This window comes from Procambarus clarkii, chromosome 4, assembly GCF_040958095.1.
Source record: "Procambarus clarkii isolate CNS0578487 chromosome 4, FALCON_Pclarkii_2.0, whole genome shotgun sequence".
NCBI classification, from domain to species: Eukaryota; Metazoa; Arthropoda; class Malacostraca; order Decapoda; family Cambaridae; genus Procambarus; species Procambarus clarkii.
Window position 1 is genome coordinate 34,680,158 of NC_091153.1, and position 20,289 is coordinate 34,700,446.

The 20,289-nt window shown below is 43.0% G+C and overlaps 1 pseudogene; it reads left to right on the forward strand.

Annotated features, from left to right (window-relative positions):
- LOC138369780 (beta-1,3-glucan-binding protein-like) overlaps positions 1-20,289 on the forward strand; it is a 111,177-nt pseudogene that overhangs the window by 54,915 nt on the left and 35,973 nt on the right.

The window sequence follows — 20,289 nt, forward strand, 5'->3', positions numbered from 1 at the left end:
TTAGGAAAGACTTGGGTAAATACTGGTTCAGTAACAGGGTTGTTGATTTGTGGAACCAATTGCCGCGTAACATTGTGGAGGTGGGGTCCCTCGATTGTTTCAAGCACGGGTTGGACAAGTATATGAGTGGGATTGGGTGGTTATAGAATAGGAGCTGCCCCGTATGGGCCAATAGGCCTTCTGCAGTTACCTTTGTTCTTATGTTCTTATGTTCTTATGTCCACTGTTTTAATGCCTTGTTAATACCCTCACCCCCCCCCCTTGTTACATCCTCTCAACCATGTCACCCATATTTACTTAGACCAGGGGTCTCCAAACTTTTCAATGTCAGGGCCACATTATATATTTCCCATATTTATGCGAGCCGGAGGAATAAAAAATGAAAAAAAAAAAAAATCAGTGCCAGTAATTTAATTTCCTCAAATATTAAAGTATAAACATGGAAAAATTAAAACATATCTTCCATTCGTCATTGAACCGACGGCACTCACTGTCCACTTTTCTTTTCTTTATCTTTTCCATATCTGAAAACATAAGGGTAAAATAAATGAAATAAATTCTACAGGATAAAAACAGCTTGTATGTGGTGTTAAAAAGCATAGCATATTATTATAAAGTGGTAAATATTATGGCAACAGCTTTCATTGATAAACTTAATAGTTACCATTTTAACTATTTTAAACATGCAATATTTTTGGCTACAATAGTATTATTGCTATTTTGTATAACTAAGATAAAGGCATTGTCAAAGTACAGAGAAAAGAATATTGTACAGTGTTTGTGCTCCCTGAAACGGAAGCAGCGAAGCCCCACTCGCCCTCCATCCCCACAATATACAGTTATACACAACTGATTGGTTGTAATGCACAACACATACCTACCAGTATTAGTATCTGTGCGTCACACTATCGAGAGAGAGGAAAACTGACTCAGGTTGAGCGCCACCAGTCAGCAGCCCCAGCTTTGAATAATTCTGCGATGCCATTCGTACGATAATTATTTTTTCAAGGCCACCACACAGGGATTTGTTTGGAGGGCCGGATGAAATTATGTGGCGGGCCGGATGTGGCCCGCAGGCCATAGTTTGGAGACCCCTGACTTAGACAAACCATCCAGCAGACATATTGGTTCTAGCCTTAGTTACGTTCGGTTAGGACGGGTTGGGTTAGGTGTTAGTAATAAACCATGATATATATGCATAATTTTTTTATGGAACTTTTACTATATATATTAGTAAAACTAAACATATTTTCAGTAATTTACATAAGTCAGTAATTTAAATGATAAATTAAGCAAATTTACTATTTCCTATTGAAATGTATCCTTATAAAACCAAAATTTATTTAAATCTAGCAAAAATTATACCTATGCTACGCAAATTTAACCGAATGCAACCTAGCAAAAGCTAACGAACTAAATATAAGCACCCTATATCCTCACATACAAGCCTATGTTACCTCTGTCTATCCAGTACATGAGCTAGCTATAGCTCAAACCCCAGGTTAATTTACACTATTTTATGAACAAACTAGTTCATTACCCCTAAGATATTGTATATCCTATCCTACACAACCTCACCTAACCTGACCTAGCATATACAAAGCTATATTTGATTAAAGTTGGCAAATTTTAGGCTTTCCCACCTAAATTTTAATTTAGGACAATTTCCAACAAATATAACCAAATGTTTTGTATCATAGCACAGCCAAAGCTCATTTTACCAAAGTTTTCATCTATTCCATCGTACCCAACACAACCTTACCTAGCCTGACCTAGCACATCCGAATCTGGATTTCATTAAAGTCGGCAAAATTTAAGCTCTCCCACCTAAGTTAAACCTAATTTAAGATAATCTCTAATAAATATATCCAAATGTTTTATATCATAGCACAGCATTGCCAATTTTACCCAAGTTTTCACCTATTCCATCTAAATTTAATGTATATTTCCGACATCCAGTCTTGGCACAACATACCAAGTTCCAAGACCACTTCATAGAGCTAATGCTGTATCCATCTAGCTATATCCAATATCCAGATGTGTTTTTCTAACATCAATTCTACGAAACCAGATCTAACCTTACCTATCCTAACACAACATTAGCTAAATTCATCCAAATTATCCCAACTAAAATCCCAAATTTCACTTTGATCTTTGTTAAATGTACCAAAGCACATCACTTGTAATGTGCTTCGGTAATGGTAATGGTATTGTGCCCCTGTAAAATACTGAAAGAATAATTAGGCTACGACTGGTTGCACACCTGGTGAACGTTAGGTTTGTGAACAAACATCAACATGGGTTCTACAAAGGGAAATCATGCCTAGCAAACCTTTGGAATTCTACGATAAAATTACGAGGATAAGACAGGAGAGAGATGGTTGGAGAGACTGCATATTTCTGGATTGCCAAAAAGCATTTGATACAGTACTGCACATGAGACTGCTGTTCAAACTCGAGGGGCAGGCGAGGATGGGAGGAGAGACCCCTAGCATGGATAAGGAACTACCTAACAGGAAGGAGCCAAAGAGTTTCCGGTAAGGGGCGAGAAGTCGGACTGGCGAACAGTAACGAGTTGAGTACCTCAAAGATCGGTGCTGGGACCAATTCCATTTCTAATATATGTTAACGACATGTTTACAGGCGTAGAGTCCTACATGTTGATGTTCGCGGATGACGCAAAGTTGATGTGAAGAGTTGTGACAGATGAGGATTGCGGGATCCTTCAAGAGGACTTGAACAGGTTGCAGATATGGTCAGAGAAATTATCTACTGGAGATCAACACGAGCAAATGTAAAGTTATGGAAATGGGACTAGGAGACCAAAGGGACAGTACACAATGAAGGGGAACTGTCTACCTGTGACGACGCGAGAAAGAGACCTGGGCATGGACGTAACACCTAATCTATCTCCTGAAGCCCATATAAATAGGATAACGACAGCAGCGTACTCTACACTGACAAAAGTTAGAACATCATTCAGAAACCTAAGTAAGGAGGCATTTAGGGCGCTTTACATTGCCTACGTGAGACAAGACTTAGAGTATGCCGCCTCATCATGGAGTTCCCATCTGAGGAAGCATATAATGAAACTGGAAAGGGTTCAGAGGATTGCAACGAGACTTGTCCTAAGAGTTACGAGGTATGGGGTATGAGGAGCAGGTACCCTATTTAGGGCGCTTTACACTGCCTACGTGAGACTAGTCTTAGAGTATGCCGCCTCATCATGGAGTCCCCATCTGAAGAAGCATATAATGAAACTGGAAAGGGTTCAGAGGATTGCAACGAGACTCGTCCCAGAGTTACGAGGGATGGGGTATGAGGAGCGCCTGAAGGAGCTGTACCTTACGACACTAGAAAAAAAGAAAGGAGAAAGGGGACATGATAGGAACGTATAAAATACTCAGGGGGATTGACAGAGTGAACAAAGACGAATGTTCACACGAAATAGTAACAGAACGAGGGGACATGGGTGGAAGCTAGAAACTCAGATGAGTCACAGTGATGTTAGGAAGTTTTCTTTTAGCGTGAGAGTAGTGGAAAAATGGAATGTACTTAAGGAACAGGTTGTGGAAGCAAATACTATTCATAATTTGAAAATTAGGTATGATAGGGAAATAGGACCGGAGTCATTGCTGTAAACATCCGATGCTCGAAAGGCGGGATCCAGGAGTCAATGATTGATCCTGCAAACACAAATAGGTGAGTACACACAGAGCATGAGTCAACTTTTAGGATTGTTGATGTCTGCTTCCATCCTCCATTCCACCCTGGATTACATCTGATTTCCCAATATATTTTTGTTAGATGTGTGTTGTTACTAGGCATTTTCTTCATATTACCACAACTTAACCACCTTGGACCTAACCTCTGATTCAACATATTCTTAGAGAAGTGTTGATTTCGTATAAATACCTAAATGTCCGTGCCTAACCTAACATGCAAGGGTCTTTGTTGAATATTTCAACTTTATTGTCAAGAAAAAAGGGCTGTGTTTGGGTATAAACTCAAATTACCTGTACCTAACGGTACCTGCTTTCACCTTTGTTACATATTATATCTATATTCTTAGAAATGTAATGGTATTTGAATATGAACCTAACTGCCCCTCGCCCTAACAAGCTTGGATTATGTTCAATTGTGTAGCTATATTGGGTAGGAAAGTTATTGTTTTACACATCAACTCAGCCACCCTACACCTAACCTTCCTTTACCTAACTTCAAATATATCGTATTTTGGGGGGAGAAAAGTATTGTTTGCGCATCAACCCAACCACCCTGGCCCCTAACCTCTGATACTTGGATCTTGGTTCAATATTGCATCATATTCTTAGCCATGTTTGTTTGTTTTTATTTGTTTTCACATCAATACAACCATCCCATCCCACCCTAACCTTTATTACCTGGGGGGTCAATGGAAAATGTGTTACTAATGGGCTTTTTCTCTGCACCAGTTCAACTCAACCATCCTTAACCTAACCTTATATACCTGGATCTGAACTCCAATTTACATTATATTTTTCAGAAAGGGATTTGATTCACTATATCTAAAAAATTACCATAACTAAATTTTCCTTATCCTAACCCATAATTAAGGGGTTTAGAATCTCTAACCTCAAAATTATAATATATATTTAAGGCAGGAATATATTTTAGCATATTAACCTAACATATATCTAATTAACCCTAATTTCTCCAATCATTTATTATTACCCTTATAGTATAATTTCGAGGTAAGGTAGGCCTTCTGCAGTTACCTTCATTCTCATGTTCTTATTACTAACTAGCAGTACCCGGCCGCGCGTTGCTGTGGCTGAACCACAGCAACTTTCCCTGTTCCCCAGTCCTCCCCACCATTCCCCCTCACCCGTCTCCTCGGCCAACCTACCATTCCCCACTCCAACATCCCCTCTTCCTTCCCAGCATGCCCCACGCCCCTGTCCTTTTGTCCTCCCCACCATTCTCTATTCACCCATCCAATCGTCCCCATCATCCTAAACTTCCCCATCCCCTCGTCCTTCCCAACCATTACCCCCCCTCCCTAGTCCCCTCGTCCTCCCCACCATCTTTAACTTCCGTCCCCTCATCATCCCCACCATTCCCCACTCCCCCGTCTGATGCCTTCCCAAATGGTCTGATGTTCACATCAGAAAATTGGGAACATCAAGTGATCTGATGTTCCCATCACTGAAATATAAGAAAAACAGTTAAAAATGAAATGAAAATATGAAAAAATATAAAAATAAACTATTCTCACAATATGAACGGTCTGATAAGCAACACAGCTCAATTCCAATGCAATTCACACACAATAATTAAATAAAATGAAAATAAATCCAAATCTAGGAAAATTCAAATTATCAATGCAATCAGAAATATTGAAATGAAATTGTAACATATCTAGTATAGCATGTGTGTTGCTCTTACATGCAACAGATGGCGCTGTTTTTCAAGAAAGGCATAGTTTTACCTGTAACAGGTGTGGCATCTATACTTATACTTACGAAGTGAACGGTATGGTAAACAGCACAGCTCAATTCCAACACAATGTCACACAAAATAAATCACTAAACTATTAAATAAATTGAAGTCTGTAAAAATAAAATTTATCAATGCAATCGGAAACATTGAAATGGAATTCATGGCATATTTAGTATAGTGCGCATGTTGCCATTATGTGCAACAGATGGCGCTGTTTTTCAAAAAATCATGTTTTTACCCATCCTAGGGGTGGCATCTATATGGTAGGTATATAATTAGACGCGCCTATTCGAATGCAACGTTGTGTCAAAATTTCAAAGCAATTGGTGAAGAACTTTCAGAGATTACAGCATGTAGTGCCCTTACATCCAACAGATGGCGCTGTGTTTCAAAAAAAGCATGTTTTTTTTCCTGTCACAGGCGAGGCATGTATATAGTTGATATATAAAAAGACGCACCTATTCGAATGCAGCATTGTGTCAAAATTTCAAACCAATCGTTAAAGAGGTTTCGAAGATTTTCCTCACATGAAAATCACATGAAAACACAGTTTTTTGAAAAAGCATGTTTTTTACCGTCACAGACGTAACATCTATATAGTATGTATTTAAAATCCTGCTCGTATGCGAATGGAACGTTGAGTGAAAACTACAAACCAATCGGTGTAGTACCTTCGGAGATTAGCAATTTTGAACAAACGAACATTTCCATTTTTATTTATATAGATAAAATAATCTTTATTCTTAAACCCTTGGTTAGTTTAGGTTTGGGGATGGTTAGTCTAGCCAATTTTAATGATATTATAATTATTATTATTTATTATAACGATCATTAATATACATTAATATATTATAAAAAATAAGTAGGATGCTATCTTCCGTTATCTTGAGGTTATCTTGAGATGATTTCGGGGCTTTTTTAGTGTCCCCGCGGCCCGGTCCTCGACCAGGCCTCCACCCTCAGGAAGCAGCCCGTGACAGCTGACTAACACCCAGGTACCTATTTTACTGCTTGGTAACAGGGGCATAGGGTGAAAGAAACTCTGCCCATTATTTCTCGCCGGCGCCTGGGATCGAACCCAGTACCACAGGATCACAAGTCCAGCGTGCTGTCCGCTCGGCCGACCGGCTCCCTAATGATCATTATTATACATTAAATATATTATAAAAAATAAGTAGGATGCTAATGCATCATTGCATAGCTCGTGGCCTCACCGACCGCTGAAAAGTTACGCTGCTGTGAGCTTGTCACACATCTGTGTTAATGAGAGGCAAAATTAATCCCTCACTTAAACCCCTTTGTGACGTAATGTACCGCTAAAGCACCAGATCTTATCACTGTAGAAATAATTGTTCTTTGTTTGATTATTATAGGTTAGGTTAGGGTGGCTCGGTATGGTTGATGAATTGAATAAAAACAAAATATTAGCAATGATACAATAAACAAAGATACGAGTGGATACAAGGCATCATTACATAGCCTGTGATGACACTTACCGAGAAAAGTTGAGCTGTTAAGAGATTTTACTCAATGTGTTAATGAGAGGTTGGAACCCTCACTGGAACCGCTTATGACGTCATGGGTAGCTCAAGGATCGAGTTAGATCTGCTTCCCATTGGTGGAGCAGACCTCATTTGGGATGATGCTGATGTTTCTATTAAGGTTATGAGAACATAAGAATGAAGGTAACTGCAGAAGGCCTATTTTACCCATACGAAGCAGTTTCAATTTATATCTACCCAATCTAGTTAATATATATGTATAATGAATGAGTATTTTCATTGGGCATGGATGGGTATATGCTTCAGTGAGGTGTGGGGCATGTTTTTGAGACATATACAGGATTATCAGGGAGGAATAAATTAAAAATATCTGAGTGATGTTATAGCTTTTGTTTTGAAAATGATATAATAAGACATATTCGCATGTACTTGGAGACTTCAACAGAGGGATGAGTAGTGTTCCTATGTTTAACATGAGCTGTATGTAAGTAGGAGATCCAGTATGGTTCCCTGCAAAAGACTTCTGCAATTTCATTTCTTATATTCAATATGTAGTCTTGACTAGAAAAATTGATCTTTTGAAAATGGGGAAACAATAAGAAAATGGGTTTGACTATACTATTACTGAAAACGGGCTAATTATGGGAAGATTATGGATGACGTCATTGCACATTACGCTCGACAGAAGGTGGCCTTTTAATCCCCTTGACATAAATGTTGAAAATGGGAATAAATACACCAAAACAGAAAATAGTCTTATGCAGGGAAGATGAAGATTGACTGACATCATTGACCATTGACCATTTTCCTCGGTGACCCTGTGCACGGTCACCGAGGTAACTAAATTTAGGTGCGACAGGAGCTGGCATTTTAATCCCCTTCATGCACATATCAGAGGCTAAAGACCGCCGTTGAAATCCACGGGAAAAATCATGACTCATAGACTGCGCAACCGAAAAAGCAAAACGCACGGTTATGAGTCAAATACTACTAGTGTGGCCAAGTGAGTGGCAGGTGAAGGTAGGTGAGTCACAGGTGTTGCCAGGTGTGTGATAGGTGAGGCCATGTGAGTGACAGGTGTTGCTAGGTGAGTGACAGGTGTGGCCATGTGAGTGACAGGTGTTGCTAGGTGAGTGACAGGTGTGGCCAGGTGAGTGAGAGGTGTTGCTAGGTGAGTGACAGGTGTGGCCATGTGAGTGACAGGTGTTGCCAGGTGAGGCCATGTGAGTGGCAGGTGTACCCAGTTTGTGGTCAAGTGAGTGGCAGGCGTGGCCAGGTGGGTGGCAGGTGTGGCCAGGTGAGTGGCAGGTGTGGCCAGGTGAGTGGCCAGATGAGTGGCAGGTGAGCAGGTGAGTGGCAGGTGTGACCAGGTGAGATGAGTAACAGGTGTGGCAAGGTGAGTGGCAGGTGTGACCAGGTGAGTGGAAGGTGTGGCCAGGTGAGTGTCAGGTGTAACCAGGTGAGTGGCAGGTGTGGCCAGGTGGGTGGCAGGTGTAACCAGGTGAGTGGCAGGTGTGGCCAGGTGGGTGGCAGGTGTGGCCAGGTAATTGGCAGGTGTGACCAGGTGAGTGACAGGTGTGACCAGGTGAGTAGCAGGAGTGTCAGGTGTGACCAGGTAAGTGGCAGGTGTGGTCAGGTGAGTGGCAGGTGTGACCAGGTGAGTGGCAGGTGTGGTCAGGTGAGTGGCAGGTGTACCCAGTTTCTGGCTAGTTGAGTGGCAGGTGTGTCCAGGAGTGGCAGGTGTGGCCAGGTAAGTGGCAGGTGTGGCCAGGTAAGTGGCAGGTGTGACCAGGTGAGTAGCAGGTGTGGCCAGGTGAGTGGCAGGTGTGGCCAGGTAAGTGGCAGGTGTGGCCAGGTGAGTAGAAGGTGTGAAAAGGTGAGTGGCAGGTGTGGCCAGATGAGTGGCAGGAGTGACCAGGTGAACGGCAGGTGTGGCAAGTTGAGTGACAGGTGTGGCCAGATGAGTGGCAGGTGTGACCAGGTGAGTGGCAAGTGTGACCAGGTGAGTGGCAGGTGTGGCCAGATGAGTGGCAGGTGTGGCCAGGTGAGAGTCAGGTGTAACCAGGTGAGTGGCAGGTGTGGCCAGGTGAGTGGCAGGTGTGGCCAGGAGAGTGGCAGTTGTGACCAGATGAGTGGCAGGTGTGACCAGGTGAGTGGCAGGTGTACCAGGTGAGTGGCAGGTGTATCCAGTTTCTGGCAAGGTGAGTGGCAGGTGTACCCAGTTTCTGGCTAGGTGAGTGGCAGGTGTGACCAGGAGTGGCAGGTGTGGCCAGGTAAGTGGCAGGTGAGTAGCAGGTGTGGCCAGGTGAGTGGCAGGTGTGGCCAGGTGAGTGGCAGGTGTGACAAGGTGAGTAACAGGTGTGGCCAAGTGAGTAGTAGGTGTGAAAAGGTGAGTGGCAGGTGTGGCCATATGAGTGGCAGGAGTGACCAGGTGAATGGCAGGTGTGGCAAGCTGAGTGACAGGTGTGGCCAGGTGAGTGGCAGGTGTGGCAAGGTGAGAGGCAGGTGTGGCCAGAGGAGTGGCAAATGTGACCAGTGTTACTGGTCTGCCTTATGTGACTGTGTGACTGACAGCTGCCTTATTCTAACAGTCTTCCTCTTCCGGTCTATATCATTCTTTCTCTCCTTTCACATGACTTGATAATGGTCCAGGACGCTTTATAAAGGTCCAGGACTCTTTATATTGGTCCCGGATGCTTTATAATGGTCTGGGACGCTTCATAATGATACAGAACGCTTGATAATGGTCCAAAACGCTTGATAATAGTCCAGGACGCTTGATAATGGTCCAAAACGCTTGATAATAGTCCAGGACGCTTGATAATGGTCCAGGACGCTTGATAATGGTCCAAAACGCTTGATAATAGTCCAGGACGCTTGATAATGGTCCAGGACGCTTGATAATGGTCCAGGACGCTTGATAATGGTCCAGGACGCTTGATAATGGTCCAGGACGCTTGATAATGGTCCAGGACGCTTGATAATGGACCAGGACGCTTGATAATGGTCCAGGACGCTTGATAATAGTCCAGGACGCTTGATAATGGTCCAGGACGCTTGATAATGGTCCAGGACGCTTGATAATGGTCCAGGACGCTTGATAATGGACCAGGACGCTTGATAATGGTCCAGGACGCTTGATAATAGTCCAGGACGCTTGATAATGGTCCAGGAAACTTGAAAATGATCTTGGACGCTAGATAATGGTCCAAGAAGCTTGATAATGGTCCAGGACGCTTGATAATAGTCCAGGACACTTGATAATGGTCCAGGACGCTTGATAAGGGTCCAGGACGCTTGTTAATGGTCCAGAACACATGATAATGGTCCAGGACGCTTGATAATGGTCCAGGACACTTGATAATGGTTCAGGACACTTGATAATGGTCCAGGACACTTGATAATGGTCCGTGATGCTTGATAATGGTCCAGGACGCTTGATAATGGTACAGTACGCTTGAAAACGGTCCAGGACTCTTAATAATGGTCTAGGACGCTTGATATTGATCCAGGACGATTGATAATGGTCCAGGACGCTTGATAATGGTCCAGGACACTTTGTAATGGTCCAGGACACTTGATAATGGTCCAAGACTCTTGATAAAGGTCCAGAACGCTTGATAATGGTCCAGGACGCTTGATAATGGTCCCGGAAGCTTGATAATGGTCCAGAACGCTTGTTAATGGTCGAAGACACTTGATAATGGTCCAAGAAGCTTGATAATGGTCCAGGAAGCTTGATAATGGTCCAGGACACTTGATAATGGTCCAAGACACTTGATAATGGTCCAAGACTCTTGATAATGGTCCAGAACGCTTGATAATAGTCCAAAACGCTTGGTAATGGTCCAGGACGCTTGATACTGGTCCGAGACGCTTGATAGTGGTCCAGAAAGCTTGTTAATGGTCCAAGACACTTGATAATGGTCCAAGAAGCTTGATAATGGTCCAGGAAGCTTGATAATGGTGTAGAACGCTTGATAATGGTCCAGTATGCTTGATAATTGTCCAGGAACCTTAATAATGGTCCAGGACGCTTGATAATGGTCCAGGACGATTGGTAATGGTCCGCGATGCTTGATAATGGTCCAGGACGCTTGGTAATGGTCCAGGACGCTTGATAATGGTCCAGAAAGCTTGATAATTACCCAGGACGCTGGATAATGGTCCAGGAACCTTAATAATGGTCCAGGAACCTTAATAATGGTCCAGGTCGCTTGATAATTGTCCAGGACGCTTGAAAATGATCCAGGACGATTGATAATGGTCCAGAAAGCTTGATAATGGTCCAGGACGCTTGATAATGGTCCAGGACGTTTGATAATGGTCTTGGACTCTTAATAATGGTCCAGGACACTTGATAATGGTCCAGGACGCTTGATATTGGTCCAGGACGCTTGATAATAGTCCAGGACACTTGATAATAGTTCAGGACGCTTGAGAATGGTCTAGGACGCTTGATAATGGTCCAGGACGCTTGATAATGGTCTAGGACACTTGAAAATGGTCCAAGACACTTGATAATGGTCCAGGACGCTTGATAATGGTCCAGGACGCTTCATAATGATCCAGTACGCTTGACAATGGTCTAGGACACTTGAAAATGGTCCAAGACACTTGATAATGGTCTTGGACGCTTGATAATGGTCTTGGACGCTTAATAATGGTCCAGGAAGCTTGATAATGGTCCAGGACGCTTGATAATGGTCCAGGTCGCTTGATAATGGTCCAGGACACTTGATAATGGTCTAGGACGCTTGATAATAGTCCAGGACACTTGATAATGGTCCAGGACGCTTCATAATGGTCCAGGTCACTTGATAATGGTCTTGGACGCTTGATATTGGTCCAGGAAGCTTGATAATGGTCCAGGACGCTTGATAATGGTCCAAGACGCTTGATAATGGTGGTCCAGGACGTTTGATAATGGTCCAGAACACTTCATAATGGTCCAGGATGCTTGAAAATGGTCCAGGACGCTTGATAATGGTCCAGGACGCTTGATAATGGTCCGAGACGCTTGATAATGGTTCAGGACGCTTGATAATGGTCCGAGACGCTTGATAGTGGTCCAGGACACTTGATAAAGTCCAGAAAGCTTGATAATGGTCCAGGAAGCTTGATAATGGTCCAGGTCACTTGATAATGGTCTTGGACCCTTGATAATGGTCTAGGACGTTTGATAATTGTCCAGGACGCTTGATAATTGTCCAGGACGCTTGATAATGGTCCACGACGCTTGATAATGGTCCAGGACGCTTGATAATGGTCCAGAACCCTTGATAATGGTCCAGGAAGCTTGATAATGGTCCAGGACGCTTGATAATGGTCCAGGACCCTTGATAATGGTCGAGGACGCTTGATAATTGTCCACGAAGCTTGATAATGGTCCAGGACGCTTGATAATGGTCCAGGACGCTTGATAATGGTCCAGGACACTTGGTAATGGTCCAAGATGCTTGATAATGGTCCATGGCGCTTGATAATGCTCCAGGACCCTTGATAATGGTCCAGGAAGCTTGATAATGGTCCAGGACGCTTGATAATGGTCCAGGACACTTGGTAATGGTCTTGGACGCTTGAAAATGATCCAGGACGATTGATAATGGTCCAGGACGTTTGATAATTGTCCAGGACGCTTGATAATGGTCCAGGACGCTTGATAATGGTCCAGGTCACTTCATAATGGTCCAAGACTCTTGATAATAGTCCAGGTCACTTGATAATGGTCCAGGACGCTTGATAATGGTCCAGGTCACTTGATAATGGTCTTGGACGCTTGATAATGGACCAGGACGTTTGATAATGGTCCGGGACGCTTGATAATAGTCCAGGTTACTTGATAATGGTCCAGGACGCTTGATAATGGTCCAGGACGCTTGATAATAGTCCAGGACACTTGATAATGGTCCAGGACGCTTGATAATGGTCCAGGACGCTTGATAATAGTCCAGGACGCTTGATAATGGTCCAGGACGCTTGAAAATGATCCAGGACGATTGATAATGGTCCAGGACGTTTGATAATGGTCCAGGACGATTGATAATGGTCCAGGACGCTTGATAATGGTCCAGGTCACTTGATAATGGTCCAAGACTCTTGATAATAGTCCAGGTCACTTGATAATGGTCCAGGACGCTTGATAATGGTCCAGGTCACTTGATAATGGTCTTGGACGCTTGATAATGGACCAGGACGTTTGATAATGGTCCAGGACGCTTGATAATAGTCCAGGTTACTTGATAATGGTCCAGGACGCTTGATAATGGTCCAGGACGCTTGATAATAGTCCAGGACACTTGATAATGGTCCAGGACGCTTGATAATGGTCCAGGACGCTTGATAATAGTCCAGGACACTTGATAATGGTCCAGGACGCTTGATAATGGTCCAGGACGCTTGGTAATAGTCCAGGACGCTTGATAATAGTCCAGGACGCTTGATAATGGTCCAGGACACTTGATAATGGTGGTCCAGGACGCTTGATAATGGTCCAGAACACTTCATAATATTCTAGGATGTTTGAAAATGGTCCAGGACGCTTGATAATGGTCCAGGACGCTTGATAATGGTCCGAGACGCTTGATAGTGGTTCAGGACGCTTGATAATGGTCCGAGACGCTTGATAGTGGTCCATGACACTTAATAATGGTCCAGAAAGCTTGATAATGGTCCAGGAAGCTTGAATATGGTCCAGGACGCTTGATAATAGTCCAGAACGCTTGGTAATGGTCCGCGACGTTTGATAATGGTCCAGGACGCTTGATAATGGTCCAGGACGCTTCATAATGGTCTAGGACGCTTGATAATGGTCCAGGATGCTTGATAATTGTCCAGGTATCTTGATAATGGTCTAGGACGCTTAATAATGGTCCAGGACGCTTGATAATGGTCCAGGACGCTTGATAATGGTCCAGGAAGCTTGATAATGGTCCAGGACGCTTGATAATGGTCCAGGATGCTTGATAATGGTCCAGGACGCTTGATAATGGTCCAGGTTGGACCGAAGCGTCGCCGTTTATTTCTCTTCCTAATGTGTGGTTTTGACTTCTGATGCTTAACACTGTCATCTCCCCGCAGCTATCTGGCTCCTGCCCAAGAACTGGCCCTATGGTGGATGGCCTGCAAGTGGCGAAATTGACATTGTTGAGTCCAGAGGTGAGTACTCAGTGACGTGGCGTAAGTACCCAGTGAGTTTGAGTGGGTACCTAGTGACTTGGGGTTAGTACCCAGTGAGTAGGAGTGGGTACCCAATGACTTGGGGTGAGTTCCCGGTGACTTGTAGTGAGTACATAGTGACTTGGGGTGGGTACCTAGTGAGTTAGGTGGGTACACATGACTTGGGGTGAGTAACTATCACTTAAGGGTGAACGCCCAATTTTTGGGGGCGAGAACCAAGTGACTTGGAGTGCATTCTCAGTGACTTGGGGTGAGGACTGAGTGACCTTGGGTGGGTACACATTGAGTTCGGGTGAGTTCCCGGTGAATTGGTGTGAGTACCCAGTGAGTTGGGGTGAGTACCCGGTAATAGTGGAGGTGAGTGCATAGTTGTTAGTTTTTGTTTTAGGCAAACCTTACCGCTAAGTTGTCACTCTTAAAAGTGTCCCAAGGTGTGACCTTAAAAACATACAGCTACGCCGTCACCGTTTTTAGTGAGTCCCAATTCGTCACTTTAGTGTTAAGAAATTCTTATTGAGAAGTGTAGTTTCTTTACTAACAGTCCAATTCCAATTAAATTTAAAAGTCATATTTCAAATGCAGTACGAAAGGAAAATAGAGTTACCGAGTTTTAGCTCTCGTCCTCCGCCTTAGTTGCCTCCTATAACTTCTTATTAACAGCCTCATTTCCCAGAGATTTTAACCCGCTTAATTTCGGCGTAGTAAATGAGATAAGAGTAGTTAACGAGCTCCAGCTCTTGTCCTACGCCTTAGTTTACTTGTGTAATGTCGATATTATCCACCTGATTCCACCAAAAATTAAAAGTCATATTTCAGACATAGTAAAAAAGTTGAAAGCGGTTTCCGAGCTGTGACTCCTGTCCTCTGCTTTAGTGTGCTCTTATAACTGCGACATTAACACTTCAACTCGCGAAAATTTAAAACAGTTGTATTTCTGACTTAGTAAGAAAAGAATACAGTGTTACCTAGTTTCAGCTCTTGTCTCCCGCCTTACTTCACTGTCTTATTTTTGTTATAACAGATCAATTTCCCTGAGAATTAAAACATAAATATTTTAGAATCATTAAGAACAATTTAGATAATTAATAAGCTCCTGCTTCTGTCCTCCGCCTTAGTTCAATGTTCACTAAACTTAGTTATTACTGAACAAGTGAGTTAACTCGCTACCGTCACCTTTATCAGAGTAAATAATGTCTCTCCCTCTCTCTCTCTCTCTCTCTCTCTCTCTCTCTCTCTCTCTCTCTCTCTCTCTCTCTCTCTCTCTCTCTCTCTCTCTCTCTCTCTCTCTCTCTCTCTCTCTCTCTCTTCTCTCTCTCTCTCTCTCTCTCTCTCTCTCTCTCTCTCTCTCTCTCTCTCTCTCTCTCTCTCTCTCTCTCTCTCTCTCTCTCTCTCTCTCTCTCTCTCTCTCTCTCTCTCTCTCTCTCTCTCTCTCTTAGTCTCTCACTCTCTCTTAGTCTCTCACTCTCTCTTAGTGTCTCTCTCTCTCTCTTTCTCTCTCTCTCTCTCTCTCTCTCTCTCTCTCTCTCTCTCTCTCTCTCTCTCTCTCTCTCTCTCTCTCTCTCTCTCTCTCTCTCTCTCTCTCTCTCTCTCTCTCTCTCTCTCTCTCTCTCTCTCTCTCTCTCTCTCTCTCTCTCTCTCTCTCTCTCTCTCTCTCTCTCTCTCTCTCTCTCTCTCTCTCTCTCTCTCTCTCTCTCTCTCTCTCTCTCTCTCTCTCTCTCTCTCTCTCTCTCTCTCTCTCTCTCTCTCTCTCTCTCTCTCTCTCTCTCTCTCTCTCTCTCTCTCTCTCTCTCTCTCTCTCTCTCTCTCTCTCTCTCTCTCTCTCTCTCTCTCTCTCTCTCTCTCTCTCTCTCTCTCTTTCTCTTTTACCCCCACCACACCTGCCCCCTCCTTAACACACCTACGCCTATCCGCTTGCTTCTGTCCTCCAACATCCCCCCCCCAGTGCCCTTATCTTCCCCCTCCCTCTTCACTTCTCAATCCTTCCCCCCCCCCCTCACTCACCTCCCCGGCTCCCCGTGTGCCCTTATCTCCCGGCATCTAACCTCCCTTCCTCTTTCTCTTAATTTCCAAGTTATTTGCTAAATTATCACCCCCCCTTCTACATTTATCTCTATAATGCTGCGATTATATCTGTTCCAGGAGACTCCGTCTCATGGCACTTGTTAAAATGTTTCTTGTTAAGACCTCTGTTACCTTGCATATTACTGTATTGTTGTCAATACTCGAGTGCTAATACGCAACATCTATATACTCTTGGCATGTTCATTCCATATTTGTATGTTCTCTCCATGTTCTGCAAATTTTCACAGCATGTTCTCTGTGAAACTTGTTACAAGTTATTCAACATTCTCAACTTGTTTTCTATAAGTTCAATTCACGTTTTTCGCGTGTTCTCTGTGTTCTTTTTATGTTACCCAATGTTATCAGAATGCTCTAACATGTTCTAAGCCTGTTCAATTCATGTTCTCTATTCTCTTTTCTTATTCTTATATGTGTTCTTTACACTATTGTTTTTCTATGTAAGTTCAATTTTGTTGTTCTCTGATTTCGTGGGAATCAGCTAAATAATTTCGAAATTATAGGAGTGAACTCTGGCGGAGGACAAGAGCTGGAGCTCTGTAACTAACTTTATCACATTTACTATGTCTGAAATACTGCTGTAAATTCCGCGAAAATTGGGAGAATAGTAGCGAAGTTATGTGAGACAACTAAGGCGGGGAACAAGAGCTGGAGCTTGTCACTTACTTTATCTTGGCTTGCTATGTTTGAAATACGTCTGTTTTAAATATCCGAGAAATTGATCTATTAATAGGGAAGTTTTAATTAATATTGGACTAAGGCAGGGGACAAGAGCCGGAGCTCGGTAACTAACTTTATCTCATTTCCTACGTCCGAATTACAACAATTTTAAATCTCAGGAAATTGGGGCTTTTTTTTAACGAAGTTGTAGGAGTCAACTAAGGCGGAGGACGGGAGCAGAAACTCCATTTTCTTTTCTTGTTATGTTTGAAATATGACTTCAAGAACTAACATCTGACATTGGGTATTAGTTAATTTAACAAACTCACAATTAACATCTCCGAAAATGGTCTTCCTCCAACTCATAACTTTACTCTTAAACTGATGGTACATTAGAGACGGTATTTTCTCAATGAGAATTTCTTAACACTGAAGCGACGAATTGGGACTCTGTCAAAATTATCCCAAAACAACGGTGACAGCGTAGCTGTAAGTTTTTAAGGTCAGATCTTGGGACCCTTTTAAGTGTAACAGCTTAGCGGTAAGTTTTCTGGTCGGACCTTAGGACCCTTAATAAGTGTAACAGCTTAGCGGTAAGTTTTCTGGTCGGACCTTAGGACCCTTAATAAGTGTGACAGCTTAGCGGTAAGTTTTCTGGTCGGACCTTAGGACCCTTAATAAGTGTGACAGCTTAGCGGTAAGTTTTCTGGTCGGACCTTAGGACCCTTAATAAGTGTGACAGCTTAGCGGTAAGTTTTCTGGTCGGACCTTAGGACCCTTAATAAGTGTGACAGCTTAGCGGTAAGTTTTGCCAAAAACAAAACTTACAACTATGATGTCATCTCCACTTCTACCGGGTATTTGGGGTGGGTTCCCAATGAGTTCAGATGAGTACCCAGTGAGTTGGGGTGAGTACCCGGTGACTTCGTGTGGGAACCCAATGATAGGGGCGAGTACTGAGTGACCCTGGGTGAGTACTGATTGCCTGAGTTGAGGTGATTACTAAGTAACCTGGGATGAGTATTGTAGCTGGGTGGAGGTGAGTACTGATTGTGTGAATGAATGTAAGTACCGAGTTACTTGAGGTGAGCACTGAGTGACTCTGGATGAGTACTTAACGTAACTCAGGTATATCAAACACTTTGAATACTTTTCCAACAATGTGCAGTTCATAACTGATAGGAATCGCTCTAGTTCATGCTGTGAAGCGGTAATTCTCACATTATTTATTGTCGTAGTTCAGTAAGAGGTCTGACTGTTGCACTGTCAAAGTACAGCAATGTTACAGTAGACATCACAAGTTGAAGTTGAATGCCGTTCATAATTATATTCGTCTTAAAGAAATTGTTGTCATGGAATCACATCATTGATAATGCTTAATAAGTAAGGGTTATTATCTATATTCTTCATACTTTAAATTTTAGGATTGAGCAGATGTTGTTCTCGGCAGGAAATACTGACTATGGGAGCCTGGGGCACCAGCACGCAGGGTCCAGTCTCCATTGGGGTCCCAACCCTGAAGCAAACATGTTCAACAAGACTCACAAAACTTAGTAAGTCCCCCTCACTCAACACCTTAAGTACCCTTCACTCAGTACTTTAAGTCCCCCCACACTCAACGCTTTAAGTACCATTGACTCAACACTTAAAGTACCCTTCACTCAACACCTTTAGTCCCACTCACTCAACAATGAAAGTCCCCACTCACTCAACACTTTACGTCCCCCCTCACACAACGCTTTAAGTCCCCCTCACACAGCACTTTAAGTCCCCCTCACACAGCACTTTAAGTCCCCCTCACACAGCACTTTAAGTCCCTCTCACTCAACACTTTATTCCCCCTCACTCAACACTTCACGTCCCTCTTACTCAACACGTTAAGTCTCTCTCTCAACACTTTAATTCACCCTCACTCAACACTTTAAGTCCCCCTCACTCAACACTTTAAGTCCCCCTTACTCAACACTTTAAGTCTCCCTTACTCAACACTTTATGTCCCCCTCACTCAACTCTCTCTCTCTCTCTCTCTCTCTCTCTCTCTCTCTCTCTCTCTCTCTCTCTCTCTCTCTCTCTCTCTCTCTCTCTCTCTCTCTCTCTCTCTCTCTCTCTCTCTCTCTCTCTCTCTCTCCTATAATTTTGCGGACTGAGCTAACCAAACTGTACACTCCAACCCGTCCTCTTAAAAATAATGTCACTTTTCGCTGGTATGCGCTATGGCCAAATTTGGACGTAATTTGAAATGAAATCGACTCACAAAAGTGACGTACTGTTCCGTTTTCTGTTTGAGTCATCCGGCCGACTCTGTAAGGCTAGAATAGATGACTTTCAATTCACGTTTTTCATAACGTTTTGAAACTTTGTGAGAATTTCATGCCCACCTAACCTATCAGAGGTCCCTTAACTTACTGTTGTTGAAAAAAATCCCAAATTTATTTTCATTTTTTTTTCATTTTCAAATTACGTCCATATTCGGCCATACGGGCAAACGGCCAAAAGCCACGTTCTTTTTAAGAGGACAGGTGTCGATCTCACTCCTGACACAAGAAATGGAAGTTTTCATGAGAATATTTTATTTGTTTCTATTAGGAATTAACTTTATTTAGTGGTAAGGTACTTAGTTTCAGTCATGTTAGCAGCCACAGCTATCATAAAGATCTGACGGGCGTGTTTGAGCTGTAAAGTATTTTAAGCGGCCGTGCTTACTGAGTTAGCACGTGACTTTCTTTGGTGTTTGAAGATTCAGGCTTTTTCCCAAATTTCAATGTTATCACCTTGTTCTGGGTTTTTATCCACCCATTGATATGCCGGTCCCTGGTTCAATGTCCCACCGTTCATTTATGATTAATGCTTTTATTTTCTCTGCCGGAAATGGAACATGCTAAGGGACATGTCACTAAGATAGTTTAACATCACTATCTTAGGACTTGATTAATGAACCTCATGGGCATTGTCACTTCTTCTCTTGTGTTGACCGTTAAAGTCGATATTGAACAAGAGGGGCCAAGTATGCTGCCTGATGGTAAGCCGGCACCAACTGGTTGAGTCGTATGATCATTGAAACAACTAACTTGGGTTTATCTCCTCGCCTCTCTGCCTAACCTGTGATGGGTGGAATAAGGTGGTAGACTTCAACCTGTTGAATAACCACTTCAGACAATTTTATAACAGTTCTTGGATCATGATAAGGATATTGTCGTTCAGATCATGGATACGCTTTTTGGCACCATTAGTCACGCTCATCATAATGGCTGCTTGCAACAGTTCCATCTTCCATGTTTAGTTTAGGGAATGTGTCCTGATATGAACATCCATAAAAGTTTGTAAACAGATATCAACAGACTTTGAGTCCAACTCTTCCTGTTGAAGGTTTTTCTTCTTCTTCCCTTCT